The sequence below is a fragment of the Peromyscus eremicus genome, chromosome 3 (assembly GCF_949786415.1).
Source record: "Peromyscus eremicus chromosome 3, PerEre_H2_v1, whole genome shotgun sequence".
Lineage (NCBI taxonomy): Eukaryota > Metazoa > Chordata > Mammalia > Rodentia > Cricetidae > Peromyscus > Peromyscus eremicus.
In genome coordinates, this window is record NC_081418.1 from 16575683 (window position 1) to 16597262 (window position 21580).

General features: G+C 39.2%; 1 long non-coding RNA gene across 2 annotated transcripts in view; it reads right to left on the reverse strand.

Moving 5' to 3' along the window:
• LOC131906642 (uncharacterized) overlaps positions 1-21580 on the reverse strand; it is a 44597-nt gene that overhangs the window by 10593 nt on the left and 12424 nt on the right. For both annotated transcript variants that reach the window (XR_009378169.1, XR_009378167.1), the window contains exon 3: positions 8255-8377. This is a non-coding gene — a long non-coding RNA (uncharacterized LOC131906642). The remainder of the gene's footprint in view (positions 1-8254; positions 8378-21580) is intronic.

A 21580-nucleotide genomic window follows, 5' to 3' on the forward strand; every position in this document is an offset into this window, starting at 1 on the left:
CAAAACAAAGGCATGGCTGCTGTATCCTGGAATGGGCAGTATAGAACCATTTGTAGTTAAGATTACAAGTGGGGCACAGCCCAATCCTGGAAAAACGAAATTAATCACAAATAGGAATGAATTTTAGTTTGATTTCACTATAAGATAGCTTTCAAGCCCCAGGTGGAGGCAGGCTGGTTTATCATTCCCCATTTGTCTTATGTAGCCCTGTCAAATCCTAGATAGGGTTCCTTTGGGGTTTTGTTTGTGGTTGTTGCTATTGTTATTATAAGATCTGAAAATATCAATGGAGGGCAAATATCTTAGCATTCTTTATTTGGGGGGAAAACGAATTTGTAATGCATCAAAAGATGCATGGCCCAATTGTAAAACTGTAAATGTGTTTGGTTAGCATTGAGTACCCTATTATATGTCAATAGGCACAATAGGAAGCCACTTTATCTCCTCTGTCACGGAGTTATTTTTTGATATAACATCCCAGCCTTTCATTGAGGATAAGGGGTGACATACTCTCTCTTGTAACTACTTCCCAACTGAAATTAGGACATTGTTGTCAGGGCTCAGGGCCCATTTCAATAGCCATTGAAATGCTATTCAATGGCTGGGAGGGCGTTCTCACAATGGGGTATTTACCAGACACATCTGGTTTGTTGACTCATCTGAAGAGACAAGGAAAAATGATGTTTTGCATCAGCTTTCAGCAAGTCCAGGGCTCTCTGGTTTTCCAGGACTATTTGGGCGTGACATGGTATAGATCAATTTTGGAGCAGTTTGTAGCTCTCTGCTGTGGATTATGCTCACTGTTAATAAAAAAAACTGATTGGCTGATAGCAGGGCAAGAAGAGATTAGGTGAGACACTCTGACAGGAAGAGAATGATGGGAGGAGAAAGGGTGGAGTCGGGGATTCATGGGAGATGCTAACCAGCTGCCAAGGAACCAGGACATATAGAAAATGATGGGTGGGAGGATGGGGGAGAGGGAAAATGTGTGGTTGGTATGTAAAATGAATAAAAAATTTCTTAATAATGAAAAAGAAAAATAAATAAAATGATATCTTCACTGACAACTGCAAAAAAAGACAAAAAATGAGATAACAAGCCATGAGTCATGTGGCAAAGCATAGATTAAAAAATATGGATTAATTTAAATGTAAGAGCTAACTAGTAACAAGCCTGAGCTATCAGCTGAGCATTTATAAGTAATATTAAGCCTCTGAATGGTTATTTGAGAATTGATGGGAGGGAGAGAAATGTCTAGCTACATATGGTGTTCCAAAATATGACTGAAATTTCCACATAAAACATAAAAAAGCTTAAAAGAAGGTTCTAAATGCACAGAAATGGAGCTACACTGGGCTTACTAGTCTCTCATGCCCCAGTGGTTCAAAGATGCATCTCCAGATAACTGCCCAGGAGATGCAACCAGCTGCCAACCACCATGAGCTAATCAGTGTGGTGGGTTTCCACAATCTCTCACATGGGCCACAGTACAGAGGCCTTCTCCCAGCCAGTGCCTTTAGACTTGAGCTGTGAATACCAGCTTGCTGCATGAAAGATTTGGGGTTTCACTCATGCACAAAGAAAAGGTTACAGATGCACAGTAAGGACAGATTCAGATGGAAAACAACTCCAAATGGGTTACAGTGTATTCAAAAATATACATAGGTTTGGGGGAGAGAAGAGAAAAAGTATTTAAAAATAGTTTAAGAATAAAATAGTAAAGTCCTTTAAAAAATAGGGTAATAAAAAATAAGCCATGTAAAAATGGAAAACACACAGAAAAATCTGGATTCTCTATGTTATTTTGTTGTCTTTAAAATTTTTGGCTGCTAAGAGACCTTGGATTATGGAAACTGCTAGATTAAACCAAACCTGTATATTTTAAAAATATCTTGACTTCAAAATTTAAGTAAAAATGTATGTTGTGATAAAGGAGAGGTTATGTTTTTGTTTCCACAGAAAATGAGAGGATATAGATCCATTCTAGGTTAAGAAAAATCAGGTTTGATTGAGGAAGACCCCCTGAAAAATCTCTGATGGGAGCCAATGGCCCAGATGATCAATCATCTTGGAGCACCTCTGTTAAAGTTTCCTCTGAGTTCTGCATCCAGAACAACTTCAAGGTGGCTGGCTAAGATAGTCCAACTTCATGGACTATTCCAACCAGGACTTCATTATATCCCAATTTTCTCAAGGTCCCCAAAAGATTACCAGCACCCCCAATCAACACAAAGTATTCTGGAAAACTACGCCCACATTCCCCAAAAATGGGTTATGGATATTTATTATCATTTAAGGGGAGTTAATTACAAATTGTTATTAGTAATAGTCAGGAAAAAAGTTAATTAAAGGAGATTAGAATTAGGGATCTCATTCTAAAAAGAAAAGGGGGCATATAGAAATGATAGGATAAAAGGGTAGATTATTAAATCTACTTTAATCCAAAAAGATGATTAATCTTAAATATTTTACATTAGTATGGATTTTGGTTTGTTGATACAATTTAAAGTTAATTTTGTTATACTGTATGTATATTTCTCTTCTTATTTGGGGTGTTGTGTTTATGCAGCTCATTTAAAAATGTAATGTATAATTAAGAAATATAGATTAATAGTCATCTATAACAGTCAAACTTATAGTCATGTTAACTATGTTTTCAAGGTCATATATAGATATATTTAGATAGACAGATGGTCTTCAATACTGCAAAGACCTACAGAATATGGCATTTAATATATTTAATAACCTAAGGCTTTTCATGACAGTGAGACATGTCTGCTCCTGGTAGCACTGATCCACTTCAGAAAAGATGATGGGCAGTGAAGAAACCTCATATGCAGTTTGCTTTCTTTATCGAAAAAGCTACCCATTAGGACAACAAACTGCCCTTGCCTCAATTGCTGACAATATACTGTCCAAACTGAACCAGCAGGATGTAAGAAAGGCAACTGCTGAACTATCGGGGACTATGGGGGTCCAGCCCCTCGATAGTCCCCTCCCAGGGTCCGGGAAGAATCTACAACCAGCTGATAATTAATCTTTGATGAGAAGAAATGAATCTATGTACACAAGATTCCTAGTTCATCCACTTTATTAATTCTGTGATAGTTCTCTCTCTACACAGCTTCTATTCTGCTCTCATGTCTAGCTCCTTTCTTGCCTGATTTCTCTATATTCATCTACTGTCCCCTCTAGGTTCTATCTTAATTCCTTCATCTAGTTCTGTCTCTTCTAGGTTCTCATCTATCTAGTTCTTTCCCCTATCAGGTCCTCTTCCGTCTCCTTCTCTCACATCTGGCTCTTCCTCATCTTGTTCTTCCCCATCTGGCTCTTCCTCATCTTCCATCTTGTTCCTCTAGTCCTCTCTTTTAGCCCTTCAATCTGGTTCTTCCCCATCTCAGTTTGTTCCTCTCAAGTTCTTACCCATCTAGTTCTTCCATTCTCTTTTCTCTTCTCTCCCTCTGCCCTGGAAGTCCCGGTATATAAAGGGAGGGTCCGAGCTAAATTGTGTAAAGCAATTACTTAACTCCCACCTCTCTTAGGCGGTGTCTCCTTGTGGAATTTACCTTAAGTCAGGAGACTTGCCTGTGGGCTGCTATCATTGTTAGTCCTCGGAAGTTGGGTGCCCCCCCTGGGCGATGTCTCCTTGTGGAATTTAAATCAGGACACTTGCAAGTGGGCTGTTATCATTGTTATCCTCGGAAGTTGGGTGCCCACCTGGGTGGTGTTTCCTGTAGTCCTTGAAAGTGGCTAAGGGAGATAATCTGATTCCAGAGAAAGCCTTTCCTGAGGCTGTTCTCCAAATACCTGGAATGTGTATGTCCAGAGAGCGATCAGTCCACACTGTTAGTCCTTCTTAGGGAAAAGTCAATTCAGAAAACTATGAAGGCACACATGATTTTCATAACAGAATACAGCTGATATATAACAAGCCAAGTAACACCAAAAACTCCTTGGGATTTAGCTTCCTCTGGAGGAATTCCCTGATTCCTCCAGATAGTGATTTTGCCATAACCAGCTGAGTTCTTATGGTATATTCCTGTGGCCCACAGCACTGAACTTTTCCAAGACAAGGTAGGACAGTCCTTAAAAGATTTCCCTGCTTCTCAAAAAAGTCTGTCAGATATTTTAGGCCTATAGGCCAGGGATGGATGCCCCAATGTTACAGAGGAAACCTAGAGTGATTGTTCAGGCAGACTGATGTCTCTGTCATTAGATAACATTTTATCCTTCTGGGGTCTTTGATAGAGTTGAAGACTAGGTAGTTACAGTTTTCCTTAGTTATGGTAAAAGGTAAATTAGGTACAAAACTTTGGACTCACAAATATAAGATAGATAATGAGTATTTTCTCTAATTTTACCAAACACAAATGGATTGAATATTGTTACTGCAATTCTTACTTAACTGTTTTTGCTGTATATAATTTCACTATGTTAAGGTTAAAACCTTCCTTTTTAATTAGACACAAAGGAGGAAATGTTGTGGATTATGCCCATTGTTAATAAAAAACTGATTGACCAATAGCAGGGGAAGAAGAGATTGAATGAGACACACTGATGCAGAGAGAATGATGGGAGGATGTGGTGATATTTTAATTGTACTGAAATGTGATTTTATTTGTATGTTAATAAATAAAGTTTGCCTGGAGATCAGAGGTCACATAGCAAGTCATAAGCAGCGGTGGTGGCACATGCCCTTAATCCAGTCACATGGCAGGCAGAGTCTTTGTGTGGTCAAGGACACAGCCAAGCATGGTGACACAAGCCTTTAATCCCAGTACCAACCATAGAGACCTGGAGGTCCGTACAAATAGGCAGTGATGAGGAAGTCATGTGGCTGGGCTTAGAGCCAATGAGAAAGCAGAACAGAAAGGCAATAAAAACACAAATCAGACAGGAAGAAGCTCTCTCTGGGGATGCAACAGCAGTGAGGTAGTGAGATAAGGTAGTCATGACTATCTGATCTTTTGGGCTATTACCTCTGTATTTGGCTCTGTGTTTTCTATTTACTAAGACTGTTTAGAAATTTGTTTACAGGAGGAAGAAGGGTGGAGTCAGGGGAGTCACAGATGAACTCACCAGCCACCAAGGAAGCAAGACATATAGAAAATGAGGTAACAAGCCATGAGCCATGTGGCAAAGCACAGCTAAGGAATATTGGTTAATTTAAATGTAAGAATTAGCTAGTAACAAGCCTAGGCTATCAACTATCATTTATAAATAACATTAAGCCTCTGGGTGGTTATTTAGGAATTGGTGGGCAGGAGAGAAATGTCTGATTACAATCCTCAGCTGATTTCTGGATGATGTCTATCAGCTGAGTGAAAATTCTCCAGGCCAGATATAGACTAGAGACAGAAGTTAAAGTTAAGGAACTTAAAGGAAAATCTTATATTTTCAGCTTCCAGCTCATGGATAGGCAATAGGCAGGGAAGCTTAGGTAGTTAATTGGTATGACAGGAGTACTTGTTTGGAGTCCTTTTGACCTGTGACAGGTGACCGTAAGTTGCAATTCTCTGAAGCTTAAATGGATTTTTTTTTTTAGTTTACAAAAAGAGATAAGGGTTTTTATATATATTAACATTACCACTGTTACTGTTTGTAATTACCAACATTACTGTTTGTAATCTGCACTGACATCCACATCGCAGAAAAAGCAAAGCTAACATGTGTCCGTAAAATAGCTGGAGTAGTCTCACACCTTTGAGTCACAGAAAAAGCAATGGCTTTGGGTTAAAAACATGAACATTCTTTTCTCTGACCAGAGGGCTATATATTGGACAAAGATGTTTTTAGCATGATGAGAAGTATTTTTAAGTCTATACTTAGAAAACAACTAGAGGAAATTTAAAATCTTGAGTTTGTGACTGATAATAGTAGTCAGTGTTTTATCCACTTATCAGAACTCCATTGACCAATGTTAAAACTCTGAACTTTTGAAGTCTTGGTGTAACAATAGCATAGAGGGGGAAATAAATGTGAAACATCTCTCATTTTAAATTGTTTTTATACCTTTATAATTTGTATTTATAGACCTTAAATAATTCCCCTAGACCCTCATAACTTACTTAGGCTTTCATATCTTCAGATAAACTTGCATTTATATACCTTAAATTATTTTATACATTAGGATGTGTGGCCTTGTTGGAGTAGGTGTGACCTTATTAGAGGAAGTGTGTCATTGTGGAGAGGGTGAGTTTTGAGGTCTCCTGTGTTCAAGTCACGCCCAATGTGACATACAGTTGTTTCTGCTGCCTGTAGATCAAAATATAGAACTTTCAGCTCCTTTTCTTCAGCACCATGTCTGCCTGCATGCTGCCATGTTCTACCATGGTAATAATGGACTAAACCTCTGAAACTGGAAGCTGCCCCAATTAAATGTTTTCCTTTATGAGAGTTGCTGTGTTCATGGTGTCTCTTCACAGCAATGGAGACTCTAGATAACAGAGGACCTGATGCCCTTCTTCTGCCCCCCATAGCATCAGACATGCAAGAGGTACATTGACATGCATGCAGGCAAATGTTCATACACATAAAAGAAAAGAAAAGAAAATACAGATTTTAAAAGAAGCCATCCAAAAGTCTACATATTTAGTTATTCCATTTACTATTCAAAGCAGGCAAGTCTGTAAAACAGAAGGTAGATGGGGGCTTAGGGTAGCCAGTCTGAGAGATGTGCATGTGGAAAGTATTGAAATGAGAAAAGATTGTTTTTAGATGCTAGCGATGCCTTCACAGCATTTGGATATGCCAAAATTCACAGAATTCTATTCTTACAAGGATGAATTTTGTAAAACTCTGAATTACATATAATGTAAATGGATTATATACTCTTATTGAAAAACTAAACTTGTCCACTATTTTAAAAAATGTTATCAAAAATGTTACTATACAAGAAATAGTTGATGGGAATTTTTCAACATCTAAACATCAATTTCTAAGCTGAGCTGGGTGAAGACTACCAGTCAAAAAGAGGAAACCCTGTTACAAGGCAAATTCTGTATGTACCACCAGAGGCACACAGTGAACTACAGTATTCATGTTGCTGTCATATTAAGGATCTAATTTCAACTGATATAGCTTTTCAAAACATATTTATTTACGTTTGAGTCTGAGCCTCATTATGTAGCACAGGCTGGACTGGAACTCACAATCCCTATCTCAGCTTCCTAAGTGCCAGGATTACACGGATGCATCCCTGTGCTCAGCTATAGCTTCTTAGGGTCTTGCTGTTACCTGTTCTAGTGTATGTCTGTTTATATTTGGTTTCATTTTTTCTCTTCTAATTTTATAAGCATTTTTGTATAATAGATGCAGAGCAGAATTAAAACGACAGGTTCTTATAGTTGTTTTCTATATATTTATAATTTCATTTCAGTTTTCCTCTTTGGTTCTCAAAGAGAGAAGGTATGACCTCTGTCAAGTCTTGTCCGGGAGGAAAGAGTGAGCAGCAGTTCAGCTTGTGGAAGGAGCTAACAGAAATGGTTGTTGTTCCTGCTGCTGTGTCGTTTGTTGGTGGTGGTGCTGTTGCTACTGCTGCTGCTTTGGTGTAGCTGCTGATACTGTTGGTGTTCCTGCTGTTGTTGTAGCTGTGGCTGTAGCTGTTGTTCTTGTTGCTGTTGTTCTTGTTGCTGTTCTTGTTGTTGTTGTTGTTGTAGCTGCTATTACTGTTATTGCTGTTGTTGCTGATATGTCATTGTTGTTGCTTTTGTTCTTGTTGCTGTTGTTCTTGTTGCTGTTGTTCTTGTTGCTGTTGTTCTTGTTGCTGTTGTTCTTGTAGCTCCTATTACTGTTGTTGCTGCCTCTGTTGTTGTTGTTGCTGCTGTTGCTCTTCAGGTCCAAGAGTAGGCCCAGACCCACACCTCTTCTTCTTTGGGCCCAGGTCTCTTCAGGGTCTGGGGTAGGCCCTGGCCACATCTCTTCTTGTTTGGGCCCAGGCCTCTTCAGGGTTAGGGACAGGCCCAGGCCCACACTTCTTTTTTCAGCCCGGGACTCTTTAAGTTTATAGATAGGTCTAGTCCCATATTTCTTCTTCTTTTGGCTTGGTACTCTTCAGGTTTAAGGGTAGGCCCAGGCCCACATCTCTCCTCATTTTGGGCCCAGGCCAAATATAAAAACAGACTTCCTTGTTATCACATTACTTTTTGCATTCTGCTCAGCCTTTCAGAGTCAAGCTCAGGCCCACTCGCACTATTTTTTTAAGTGACCAAGGCCTCATTCATTTGAGCTGCTGGAACATGCCTTCATATCTTACCATTGAGGGTCTGGCCATCCTCTGGGTCACACCAGTTTCTTTACAGCTGATGTAGTGGAACATTCTGAGTTCTTGGAGGTCAAAACATATGTTTACATTAGTGTTCATATATGGTCATCATATCTGAAAAAAAGAGAAAAAAACAAAACATAAATAGACTTGTGGGTAATTACAGAGGATAATATTGGTATTCTTTTTTTTTTTTTTTTTTTTTTTTTGGTTTTTCAAGACAGGGTTTCTCTGTGTAGCTTTGTGCCTTTCCTGGAACTCACTTGGTAGCCCAGTCTGGCCTCGAACTCACAAAGATCCGCCTGGCTCTGCCTCCCAAGTGCTGGGATTAAAGGCGTACGCCACCACCGCCTGGCCAATATTGGTATTCTTTTATGGCATATCATTGACCTGTCCTCAGGGAAACATGCACAGACACAGACATCTATAGCCCACCATCCAGATGATACAAATTTACATTATACAAATAAAAAGATGAAATATATAGGGAATAAAGAGAGTTAAAAAAGACCTTCTTGTTGCACAGCTCACTGGCCATGTGGTGAAGAGTGCCCATGAACTCATATGGAATGTTTGGTGCTTCTAAGTTGTGAGACCCACAAGAGAGTCCCAACAAGACATCATGCTGCATTTTCTTCCTGTGGTACCCTCCCATGAAGGAATATCACAGGTAGTTACAATAGAGGGTAGTTCGGCCTTTTCCCCTGATTTGGATATGGTGTCTTGTCCCTGTATGTCATGCATGGCCATGCTCTGTGAGGATCTCTTTCTGGTCCTTGAATCGTGATTCTTCTGAAGATCACATCGGTCTTGTCCATCAAAACCCCTCAGACACTGAATTGTGCCTTCAAAACCCCTTTCCAGAAATCCCCCTGCCAACTACTTATACTGGTGTGAGATCACTTCATCTAAAGAATTTTCTGCAGTCACTTACCTGAAATGCATCCCTGCCCACATTCTCCTTGGTTCAATTCCCTACCTACTCTCACTCTGCTGCCCTTAGATATAGGGCACACCTTTAAACCATGACAGTGACCCTCGTGTGAGGTCACAGAGGCCAGGCCTCACTGTTGGGAAATCTCAAAGGCTGTCCAGGCTCATGCGTATATTTTGGGATAGTACTTACAGGAAGTATCTGAAGGCATCTTTTCTGACCATTTCATGAGAAGAAGCTCAGACCCATGCCTCCTTTCTCTAGGGAACTTTACCCCTGGAAAGAGCAAGTCCAGTGGGGATGAGGTCTGCATACTCAGTCCCCATGTGCAAAGTGTAATTCTTGGTTTATCATTTCTGATGCTCTGGTTATCAGCAAGTTTCTCTCACCATAAAACTTTGGAGTGTTCTATCTCCTCGGCCCTGGGTACCAAACTGATTGATAAATTTGTCCTGCAACCTGTTCCTTCACCACCACCAAACACATCTGGAAGTAGGATTGCCCAGAAAGCAAATAGATTAGTGCTTCCAGAAGCAGACATGTCTCACTGTCATGAAAAGCCTTAGGTTATTAAACATATTAAATACCATATTCTATAGGTATTTGAAGTGTTTGAAGACCATCTATCTATCTAAATATATCTGTGTATGACCTTGAAAACATACCTAACATGACTATTAGTTTGACTATTATAGATAATTATTAATCTGTATTTCTTAATTATACATTACCATTTTAAATGAGCTGTTTAAGCACAATACCCCAAACAAGTAGAAATATACCTATAGTGTAACAAAATTAACTTTAAATTTGTATTAATAAACTAAAATACAAATTCATGCTAATGTAAAATATTTACGATTAATAGTTGTTTTTTGGATAAAATAGATTCAATAATCTACCCTTTTATCTTATCATTTCTATATTCTACCCCCCTTTTTTCTTTAGAAAAAGATCTTTGACTCTAACTCCTTTGGTTAGTTTTTTTTTTACCATGACCAGTAATAATTTGCAACCAACCCCCCTAAACAAAGACAAACATCTATAATCCATTTTATGGGAATGTGGGCATAGTTCTCTAGACTACTTCCCGTTGATTGGAGGTGCTGGTAATCTTTGGGGGACCCTGAGAAAATTCAGCATTATGGTCAAGTCCTGACTGTAGTAGTCTGTGAGGCTGGATCATCTCAGTCAGCAGCTTTGAAGATGTTCTGGATGTTGGATCATCTGGGCAATCCAGTTTTTGTTAGTGTCTGGTTTCTTTGCTCTGAAAATACACAAACTTTTAAAGGTAGCATACATATCTGCATTAATACAAGTATAGACTGTGCATTGTACACAAGTCAGCCCAAAGATGACTTTTCGTTTTGTGTTTGAGCAGGTAAAATATATGTTACATGTTTTGTGGTTTTTGTAGGTTTATTTTTTATGTCTGTAGCCAGGATTTCAGGGGGTCCTTCTTAATCAAACCTGATTTTTCTTAACCTAGAGTGAATCCATAACCTCTCATTTCCTGTGGAAACAAAAGCATAACCTCTCTCCCAAAGATGTAGCATGAATCTTAAATGGTCTTATTAATAAAATCAAACCTGAGGCCAGTTATTGGGGTGAATGCTGGAAGATCAGAGAAGCAGAATAAGCCACAGCTTCCTCACCTCACCAATTCCTCAGCTGATCCTGTTTCCTCAGACTGGAAGCCAAATGAATCTCAGCTGAACTGCTGCTCAAAAGCCTAAAAGCTTAACCAGCTAAAAGCTTCTAGTTTCTGGTCCTCACGCCTTATATACCTTTTTGCTTTCTGCCATCACTCCCTGGGATTAAAGGCTCACTTTCTGGGATTAAAGGCGTGTGTCACCATGCCTGCCTGTTTCCAGTGTGGCCTTGAACTCACAGAGATCCAGATTTCTGCCTCTGGATTGCTAGGATTAAAGGTGTGAGTGCCACCATTTTCTAGCCTCTGTATCTAGTGGCTGTTCTGTTCTCTGACCCCAGATAAGTTTTTCAGGGTGCACAATATTTTGGGGAACACAATACCACCACACAAGGAGACATATCTTTTGACTTAAACTTTGAAATCAAGATAATTTAAAAATATATACATTGGTTTAATCTAGCAGTTTCCATAATACAAGGTCTCTTAGCAGTCAAAAATTTAAAGACAACACAATAATATACATAATTCACAATAATATACAAAACAATCTCTTATTTTCCATCTTTATGTGGCTTATTTCCTTTATATTACTTTACTCCACTTTTAAAGGACTTTATTATTTCCCATCTATATTTTGAATTTAAGACTGTATATACTCTTTCTCTTCTCTCTTCCAAGCCTATATATATTTTTAAAACACACTGTAACCCGCTTAGAGGTTTTTTCCATCTGCATCTCTCCTTACTGTGTATCTGTAACCTTTTCTGTCTGTGTGAGCAAAAAAAAGAAAAGAAAGAACCTGTTGTGTAACTTAGATCATGGTGTTCTGGCGCTGGCTTCTCCCCCTTGGTTCCCTGAGTGTCTAGTCTCATGGCGGAGGTACATTTACTGCCAGCTCTGGGAGCCATGTTTACTGTCCCAACTCTGGGCAGTTTCTGTGTCCACACTGCCACTATGTAGCATGCAGCCCATTGCTCACAAACACCATTTAAGTGTTTGGCAGCAGGGCCTCTCAAAAGAGCTGCCTGTTTTTGCACTAGTACCAAGCCAGGAAGCCATCCTTTAAAGGAGCTGTGCCTCCACTCACTGCCAGCAAACAGAGCTCACCCAAGTAAAAGCAGCTACCAAGAAGCTGTGCTTGATTTTGGTTTTGTGTGTCTAGAATTCTTTTTTAAGCTTTGTCAGGTTTTATGTTGACATTTCAGTCCCACGTTGGGCTTCATATGTAGCTGGACATTTCTTTCCCACCTACCACTTCCCAAATAACCAACTCAGAGGCTGAATGTGAATATAAATGCTCAGAAGATAGCTCAGGCTTGTTACTAGCTAACTCTTACACTTAAATTAACCCATAATTCTTACTTATGCTTAGTCACCTGGCTTGGTACCTTTTCTCAGTACAGTATTCTCTTCTTGCTTCTCTGCATTTGCGGGCAACTCTCTGACTCTGCCCTTCCTCTTCCCAGAATTCTCCTAGTCTGGTTCTCTCATTTAATCTCTTCCTGCCCAGCTATTGGCCAATCAGCTTTTTATTAGCCAATGAGAGTAATACATATTCATAGTGTACAAAAAGATTGTTCCACAGCAGACTACAATGTAGAAGTGTAAGCCAAATAAAACCCTTTCTTTCCCAACCTGCTCTTTGGTCATGGAGTTTTGTCACAGCAGTAGAAACTCTAAGACAGATTCAATGATGACAACTGGCTTTTAGGACTAAGGTAGACCTATGTGCGTTAGTACTTGCCTAGCACAAGCAAGGACCTGGGTTCAATTTCCAGCACCACAAAAAAGAAAAAAAAAATTACCCTGGTTTTTAAAGTAAAATAGATTATATTTCTGCATCATAAAAGATAATATTGTTTGAATTTTTTTCCAAGACAGGGTTTCTCTCTTTAGTCCTTGCTGTCCTGGAACTCACTTTGTAGATCAGGCTGGCCTTGAACTCAGAGATCCTCTTGCCTCTGCCTCCTAAGTACTGGGATTAAAGGCATGTGCCACCACCACCTGGCTCGGTTTGAAACTTTTAATTGGTATGATTAAACTTGTTTTATAATTTGGCAGAAACAGTTTTGCTTGTCATATCTTATAACAATATGGAGACAGTATTTAAGTTTTTTTCCAATGCACGACATATCTGACCTCCATCCTCAGTCATTTCCTTGCATAAAAAGTAAAGCCCGCCGGGCGGTGGTGGCGCACGCCTTTAATCCCAGCACTCGGGAGGCAGAGCCAGGCGGATCTCTGTGAGTTCGAGGCCAGCCTGGACTACCAAGTGAGTCCCAGGAAAGGCGCAAAGCTACACAGAGAAACCCTGTCTCGAAAAACAAAACAAAACAAAACAAAAAAAAAAGTAAAGCCCAAGGCATTTACTAATTTTAGTCAAACAATGGTTAGCAAGAAATATATAAAGTGTTATTGTGAAAGTCTCTTTACAGATTTTTTTTATGACTGAATTTTTTATTGAGATTAACATGGGAGTCACACAAAGTTAAAAACATAGAGACACTCTTTCTTCTATTTCTATTATTTTTATGTTTGGTCTTTTTATAGTGTCCCAGATTTACTGGATGTTTTGTGTTAGGAATTTTTTAGACTTAACATTTTCTTTCAATGATGATTCTATTTCCTCTAGTTCCTATTTGCTTACCCAGGTTTTCCATTCCCAGGATTCCTTTGGTTTGTGTTTTCCTTATTGCTTCTATTTCCATTTTCATGTCTTGAACAGTTTCCTTTATCTGTTTGTTTTCTTGGCTTTCTTCTAGGTATTTATTGATTTCTTTCAATTTTTTTGTTTGTGTTTTCTTCAATTTCTTTAAGGGATTTTTTTCATAGCCTCTTTAGGGACCTCTATATCTTCATAAAGTCATTTTAAAGTCATTTTCTTGTGCTTCAGCTGTGTTTGGATTGTTCAGATCTTGCTATTATAGGGGCTGACCTAGGTACTCTGCATATATATTACAGTTGTGTAGCATGGGCTTCCTGTGGGACTTCTCACAGTGGGAAGAACAGTGGCTGTGTCACACTTTTTGTTGTTGTTGTTGTTCTGTTGTTTTTTTTTTTTTTCTTTTCGAGACAGGGTTTCTCTGTGTAGCTTTGGAGCCTTTCCTGGAACTCGCTTTGGAGACCAGGCTGGCCTCGAACTCATAAAGATCCGCCTGCCCCTGCCTCCCGAGTGCTGGGATTAAAGGCGTGCGCCACCACCGCCCGGCCCTCTGTTTTGTTTTTTGAGATAGGGTTTCTCTGTGTAGCTTTGGAGCCTGTCCTGGAACTCACTCTGTAGATCAGGCTGGCCTTGAACTCAGAGGTCTGCCTGCCTTTGCATCCCAAGTGCTAGGATTAAAGACGTGTGCCATCACCATCTGGCTTTTCTCTTTTACTGGCTTTTGGGACCCTACCCCTCATTCTGGGTTGCCCTGCCCAGCCTTAATACATGGGGAAGTGTTTAGTCTCACTGCAACTTGATATGCCATGTTTTGTTAATACTCATGGGAGACCTGCTCTTTCCTGAACAGAAACAGAGCGGGAGTGGATTGGGGGGTGGGAAGAGAGGAGGATGGTGGGGAGGGACTGGGAGGAGAGGAATGAGGGGAAACTGACTGAGATGTAAATTAAACAAAGAAATTAATTTATTTAAAAATATAGAGATAGAGCCTGCTGTAACAGTGCCTTTCTGTAATCCTAGCAATTGGGAAGTGGAGGCAGGAAGATCATGAATTCAAAGCTGGCTTGTGCTACATGAGACCCTGTCTTCAAAACAGAAAACTCTCAACCAATACAAACAAAAGAACAGAGAGATCTTTCTTACCCTTTGTCCAATGCACCCTAAAGTTACATTTTGCAATGTATAATGAATGCCTTTCTTCCATCAGGATAGTGAATTCATCACTCTGATCATCTCATCCAAGTCCCCAGATTTACATGTTGTCATTGTGTACTATATAGTTTTCTATATAATTTTGTGTTCTATATAGTGTTCTATTGTGTTCTATATAGTTTTGGCACAGGATGGCTTTGTATATCTAGTTTCATAGTAAAGATACTAACCTCTGGGATTTTAGAACATTTTATAATGTCATTAGACTGTTAAAGATATAATACTGCTAGAGATCCAATTTGTCACTGAGGACCATTATCTTTTGAATAACTTTTGTTTCTTTTCAGTTCCAGCTGTGGCTATATTGTAAACGAAGCCTCCAACACTGGCGCAATTTGTAAGAAAGATTCTTCTAGACTTAAGTCACTTTTTTCTCTGTTTTGGTGTGCTGATTGATCTTACTGACCACACTGGGACACTCCATTCCTGTGGTCTCATAGGAAGTATTGCAGAGGAAACTTTGGGCTGCATGGTAAATAGCAGAAAGGAAGAAATATATACAGATATTTCTAATATTCTTGAATATTCTTCCTTAAAACTATATTTTGTTGAACATTTGAGAGAAACTAATTAATTGATAGAAATCTTAGGAAAAGCCATCTTGGTTTGAGCATGAATATTTCTAAATTTGTCTTTTTAAATGTTGTATTTTATGTGTATTGGGTTTTGCCTACATGTATATTCGTGTGTCACATGCCTGCCTGGTGCCAATAGAGGCCATACGAAGGCATCTGGAATTGGAATGAAAGATGGTTGTGAACTGCCATGTGGGTGTTGGGAACTGATCCTGGGGTCCTCTGCAAGAGCAGCAAGTGCTTTTAATCACTGACCCATCTCTCCAGCCCTAAACATAATGTAGTTTTAATGAATATACGATTTATTAAAATTTCAGCTAATTTTGACTATTATGAGTAATGACAGGCATTCAGAAAAACAGAGGACTAAATATGACATTTTAGGACAGTGTCCTGATATGTAGCTCAGACTAGTCTTTTTTTTTTTCCAGTGGTTTTTTAAGACAGTTTCTCTGTGTTGCCCTGGCTGTCCTGAAACTCATGCTGTAGACCTGGCTGGCCTCGAACTCACAGAGATCTGCCTGCCTCTGTCACCACCACCCAGCTTAAATATGACATTTTATATAGTCAATTATAATGGGTAAAACATATTGGAGTTATTGCTCAGGCATGCATTGGCTGTTCTGGGAATCTGTATTGACCATCTCTCTCCTATCCAGCTGTATAGCCAGCTTACATTTTATCCCAATCCTGCAGCTACAGAACAGCAGCAGATACGTGGAGACTGGAACAGATTTGTTAAAACCAGGTCACAGCCGAGCATGGTGGCACATGTGTAATCCTAGCACTTGTGAGGTGGAGGCAAGGGGATCATGAGTTCAAGGCCATCCTTAGGTACAAAACAAACCATTAAATTTTGATTCAGAATTCTTTTTTTTTTTTTTTTTTTTTGGTTTTTCGAGACAGGGTTTCTCTGTGTAGCTTTGTGCCTTTCCTAGAACTCGCTTTGGAGACCAGGCTGGCCTCAAACTCACAGAGATCTGCCTGCCTCTGCCTCCCGAGTGCTGGGATTAAAGGCGTGTGCCACCACCGCCGGGCTTGACTCAGAATTCTTTTTTTTTTCCTTTATTAAGAAATTTTCTACTCACTCCTCATGCTATCCACAGAACCCCCCTCCTCCCTCCTCCCACCCCCCAGCCCTCTTTCCCATGCCACCCCACATCCCCACATCCCCCAAATCGAGGTCTCCCATGGGGAGTCAGCAGAGCCCAGCTCACTGAGCCTAGGCAGGTCCAAGCCCCTTCCTACTGCACCAAGGCTGTGCAAGGTGTCACATCATAGGCACCGGGTTCCAGAAGCCTGCCCATGCACCAGGGACACATCCCGATCCCCCTGCCTGGGTGCCCCCCAAACAGTTCGAGCCAAACAACCATCTTCCGTGTCCAGAGGGCCTAGTCCAGTCCCATGGGGGGTCCACAGCCACCAGTCCACAGTTCAAGGGCTTCCACTAGTGTGGCCAGTCATCTCTGCACATCCTCCCATCATGATCTCGATGTCCCTCGCCTGCAGTATCTCTCCTCTCTCTCATCAATTGAATTCCCAGAACTCAACCTGGTGCCTGGCCGAGGATCTCTGTATCTGCCTCCATCTGTCACTAGGCAAAGGCTCTATGATGACAGCTAGGTTATTCGCTAGACCGGTCACCAGAGTAGACCAGTCCAGGTACCCTCTGGATCACTGCCAGCAGATCAAGGTGGGGTCAATCTTGTGGATTCCTAAGAGCCTCACCAGCGCCCTGCCTCTTCCTATTCCCACGATGTCCTCATCTATCATGGTATCTTCCTCCCTGCCCTCCCACTCTGTCCCTGTTCCAGCTTGACCCTCCCATTTCCCAATGTTCTCATCCCCCACTCCTCGCCCTCTGCCACCCAACCACACCCAGTCCACGCATGTAGATCTCGTCCACTTCTCCTTCATGGGGTCATCCATGTGTCCCTCCTAGGGTCTTTTCCTGTTAGCTAGCCTCTGTGGAGTTGTGGGTTGCAGTCTGGCCAACCCTTCCCTCCCATTTAGTATCCACTTATGAGTGAGTACATACTATGTTTGTCCTTCGACTCAGAATTCTTTATTGGGAAGAATTTTCCCTGCTGAACCCTTGACTAGCTTCAGTGATTCTGGTGATATTTTTCCGTTCTTTAATCTTCCCTATCAAAGAAACTGAGCTGTAATGCTGTGAGTAAATTCTAGTGAGCAAGTGTGCTTCACAGTGTTGTCAAGTAAGTTATCCATGTCTACTTCAGAAATACCTATTTGATCTTTCTTTTTCACTAGATAAATGAGTTTCTTGCAATGACACGTGAACAGAAACAAAAAAGATACCTCCAGAACCCAAAAAAATTACAGAAATAGGTCCTGATAAAAGCAATTTAGCTGAAGCACAAGAAAAGGACTTCCAAATAGCAATCATAAATGTGTTCATGAACATTAAGGAGTTACAAACAAATTCCATAATGAAGACAATAAAAACATAAACAGTTGAATGAAATAGTGAAAACAATTTAAGACATGAAAGTAGAATTTAGCAAGGAAATAGAATCACTGAAGTAAAATAAAACAAATAAAACTAAAAGCAAAAAACTCAGTATGTAACACAAAAACCTCAGAGGTAAAAAGTAAAAGTCAGGGAAGAGAAAATTCCAGGTCTTGAAGACAAAGTAGAAGAAATGGACACTGCAATAGAAAAAAATGGCAAATCCTAAAAAATGTAGACACAAAAGATTCATTAAATCAGGGACACTATGAAAAGAACAAATGTATGAATAATAAGACTAGAAGAAGGAGAAGAATTCCTTATCAAAGGCAGAGAAATATTTCTAACCAAATTATTGAAGAAAAATTTCCCAATCTAAATAAGGAGGTGCCTATCAAGGTACAAGAAGTGTACAGAAGACCAAATAAACTGGAACAGAAAAGGAATTCCCCACAACACATAATAATCAAAATGCTAAATGTACAGAGCAAAGAAAATCTTAGAAATGTCAATGGAAAAAGATGAGACACATATATAGTCAGGGCCATTAGAATAATATTTGATTTTTCAGTGGATACTTTGGAAAATAGAATGGCCTGGACAGATATTTTACAATCCCTGAAAGACTGCAGATACCAACCTAGACTACTATACCCAGCAAAACTATCAATCAAAATCAACAGAGAGAGAAAATGTTTCACAATGAAAACAAATTTCAGCAAATTAGGTTCACCATTCCAACTCTATGGAAGGTACTAAAAGTAAAATTTGTCTTGGGAGAAGGTTAACTATACCAACTATGACAAAAATAATAAATAATTCCAGAATAGTTCATCAGAAGAAGGAGAAGAAACACTATACAACAATAAAATAAGAGCAACTAATAGCCTATGCTCAATAAAAGATCTAAATATCAATGATCTTAATTACCAAATAAAAAGACATAGATGAGCAGACTGGGTTACAAGGCAGAGACTTTATGTTGCATCCAGGAAACACAGCTTTTCATCAAGCATAAGGGTTTTCTTTGAGTAAAACAATGGAAAAAGTTATTCCGAGTATATGGAACAAAGAAGCAAGCAGGCATGAATATTTTAATATATGATCAAAACAAACTCAAAATCACAACCAATCTGTTTAAGTTACAGATTAGGTTTCCCTTTGAGAGATAGAAAAAAAAGACAAAATTCATTTCAAATTAAATATAGCAAACTAAAAATTAGAACATAAGTAAACGAAATTCTATACAGGAAAGCAGTAAATGTATCAATAAAAATGAAAGGACCTAAAGTAAAGCAAAAGTATGTGAAAAAGATATTCCAAGAAAGTGGCCACAAGAAGCAAACAAACATAATATTTTAATATCTGACAAAATGAGTTCAAATCAAAACTAATAAGAAGAGATAGTTAAGGGCATTACATATTCATTAAAGAAACACATCCATCTAGGGGCTGTTACTATTTTAACATTCATGCATCAAATATGAGGGTACCCCATTTCATAAAAGAAACACCATTATAGCTAAAACAACACATTGACACTAAAGCAGTGATAGTGGGTGACTTCATTACCACACTCTCATCAACCGACAGTTCATTCGGGCAAAACCAAAACAGAGAAATGCTGGAGTTAAATAATGTCATAAATCAAATGGATTTAACAGACATTTAAGAATATTCTACACAAATGCTAAAGACTATACTTTCTTTTTAGCAGCCGGTGGAGCTTTCTCCAAAATTGGCCAAATAATAGGAACAGAATAAATCTAAACAGATGTAGAAAAATTGTAGTAACTCCCTACATTCTGACTACCATCTATTAAAGCTAAATAACAGCAATCATAGAAACAGCAGAAAGTGTTCAAGGTCATGGAAGCTGAACAACTAACTCATTGCTGAACAAAAATTGAGTAAAGGAGGAAATTAAAAACTTTCTAGAACTGAATAAAAATTAAGCACATCACAGCCACAGTTATGAGACAAAATGTGGTTACCAGAAGCAAGTGCACAGCTCTAAGTACCTACATTTTAAAAAAAGTACCTGGAAAGACCTTATATTAATAACTTAAGGACATACTCTAAAGCATTAGTAAAACAATGATAAATAATACCCAAAAAGTGTAGATGGGAAGAAATAATCAACTTAGTGCTCAAATCAATAGGATAGAAACAAATAGGAAATACAAGGAATCAATAATAGTAAGAGTTGATTCTATGAGAAAACTCACAAGATTGTCAAACTTAGCCAACTTAATCAAAAGAGATAGAGCATCTAAATCAATGAAATTAGAGGTTAAAAGATAGACATTATACCTGACAAGCATGGAGTAAATTGAGAGAATCATACTGACATATTTTAAAAATCTGTATTCCACTAAAATGTAAAAGAAATGCATGAATTTCTTTATATATATATATATGATCAATCAAAGTTAATTAAGGTGAAATAAGAAATTTAAAAAAGATCCATAACCTTTGGTGAAACAGAAGCAGGGATGAAAATCTCCCAACCGAATAAACCAACATACGAATATATAAATCAATAAAGCAAAGCAGCCCAGGCCTAATGCAGCAGCACAGAATTCCATTCATACATTCCAAAACAAACTAACAGAAAAACTTTTCAAATGGTGGTTGGAGGTGACTGCCAGTGTGCTTCAGTCCCTTTCAGGAACAATTGATCCTGGAAATTCAGGCGGCAGGAGGCCATGTAGCAAGCTTTCTATTGTTTCAACTATTTAATGGATCCATGTGTATGTTCCAGTCTGTCAAATATGTCCTCCGCGTATCCATGATTAGGTAGGGGTTGGTAGTATGCTCACCACGGCATTAGCACCGGGAGGTGAACATTTAGGGAGATGTTCATGTTCTTGTCCTTATAGAGGACTGATGTCATTGCAAATAAGGGCCTGTTGGAGTGAATTTGCCACCTTAGTGGCAGGTAATAACATGGTGTTTAACTCTGACTTCTGCTCTATCATTTACCGTGTGAGAGGACAACAAAAAGTTATCTGAGAAGCCAGATTCCAGATGCTGCCATCTTGCCCTGTATCTTTGCACCCAAAGAACTGAGAAGGTACATTTTCTTCTTCCTCTCTTTCCTCTTATTTATATATATTTTGGTAATATTTTCATGTATGATGCTTTGTTGAACACACAATCATATATAATCTCATAACTTTATTTTGAAATATTGACCTGGGGTAGAGGGTAGAAAATAGTTTTCACCTTGTCTCCAACATCTCCTGGGTTAGGCAGATATTTTTCTACACTGCCTGCATTTTACTACTAATTTTCCTCGTATAGCTATTGACTTTAAAGGTTCATTGTTACAGACTATTGCCATTGGTCTTGGTGGTGCACCAGAACTTGAGGTTAAGACCCCACTTCTGAAAATACTACAGGCATTAGTCACGGGACATAGAGAAATTCAATGTGTCATGAAAAAATGTTTTCTCCACACTGACTAGATTTATAGTACAGAAATGCTCTAGTTAGGTTCATGCATGGGACCAGTAGGAGTTTCCTCCAGCTCTACTCTTGTGAACTGTAAATGACAACCAGTGTGGCAAGATGTACCTGTTGGTGCAATAGTGCTTGAATGTCACGGGCATGGCTGTCTGATTTACTTGGTATTGTGACGAGACACAATGACCAAGGGAACTCACAAAAGAAAGAGTTATTAGGGCCTTACAGATTCAATGAGTCCATGGCCATCATGGCAGAGATCATGGCAACCGACTGGCATGCATGGTGCTGGAGCAGCAGTTGAGAGCTCACATCTTGGGATAACAAGCATGAGTCAGAGAG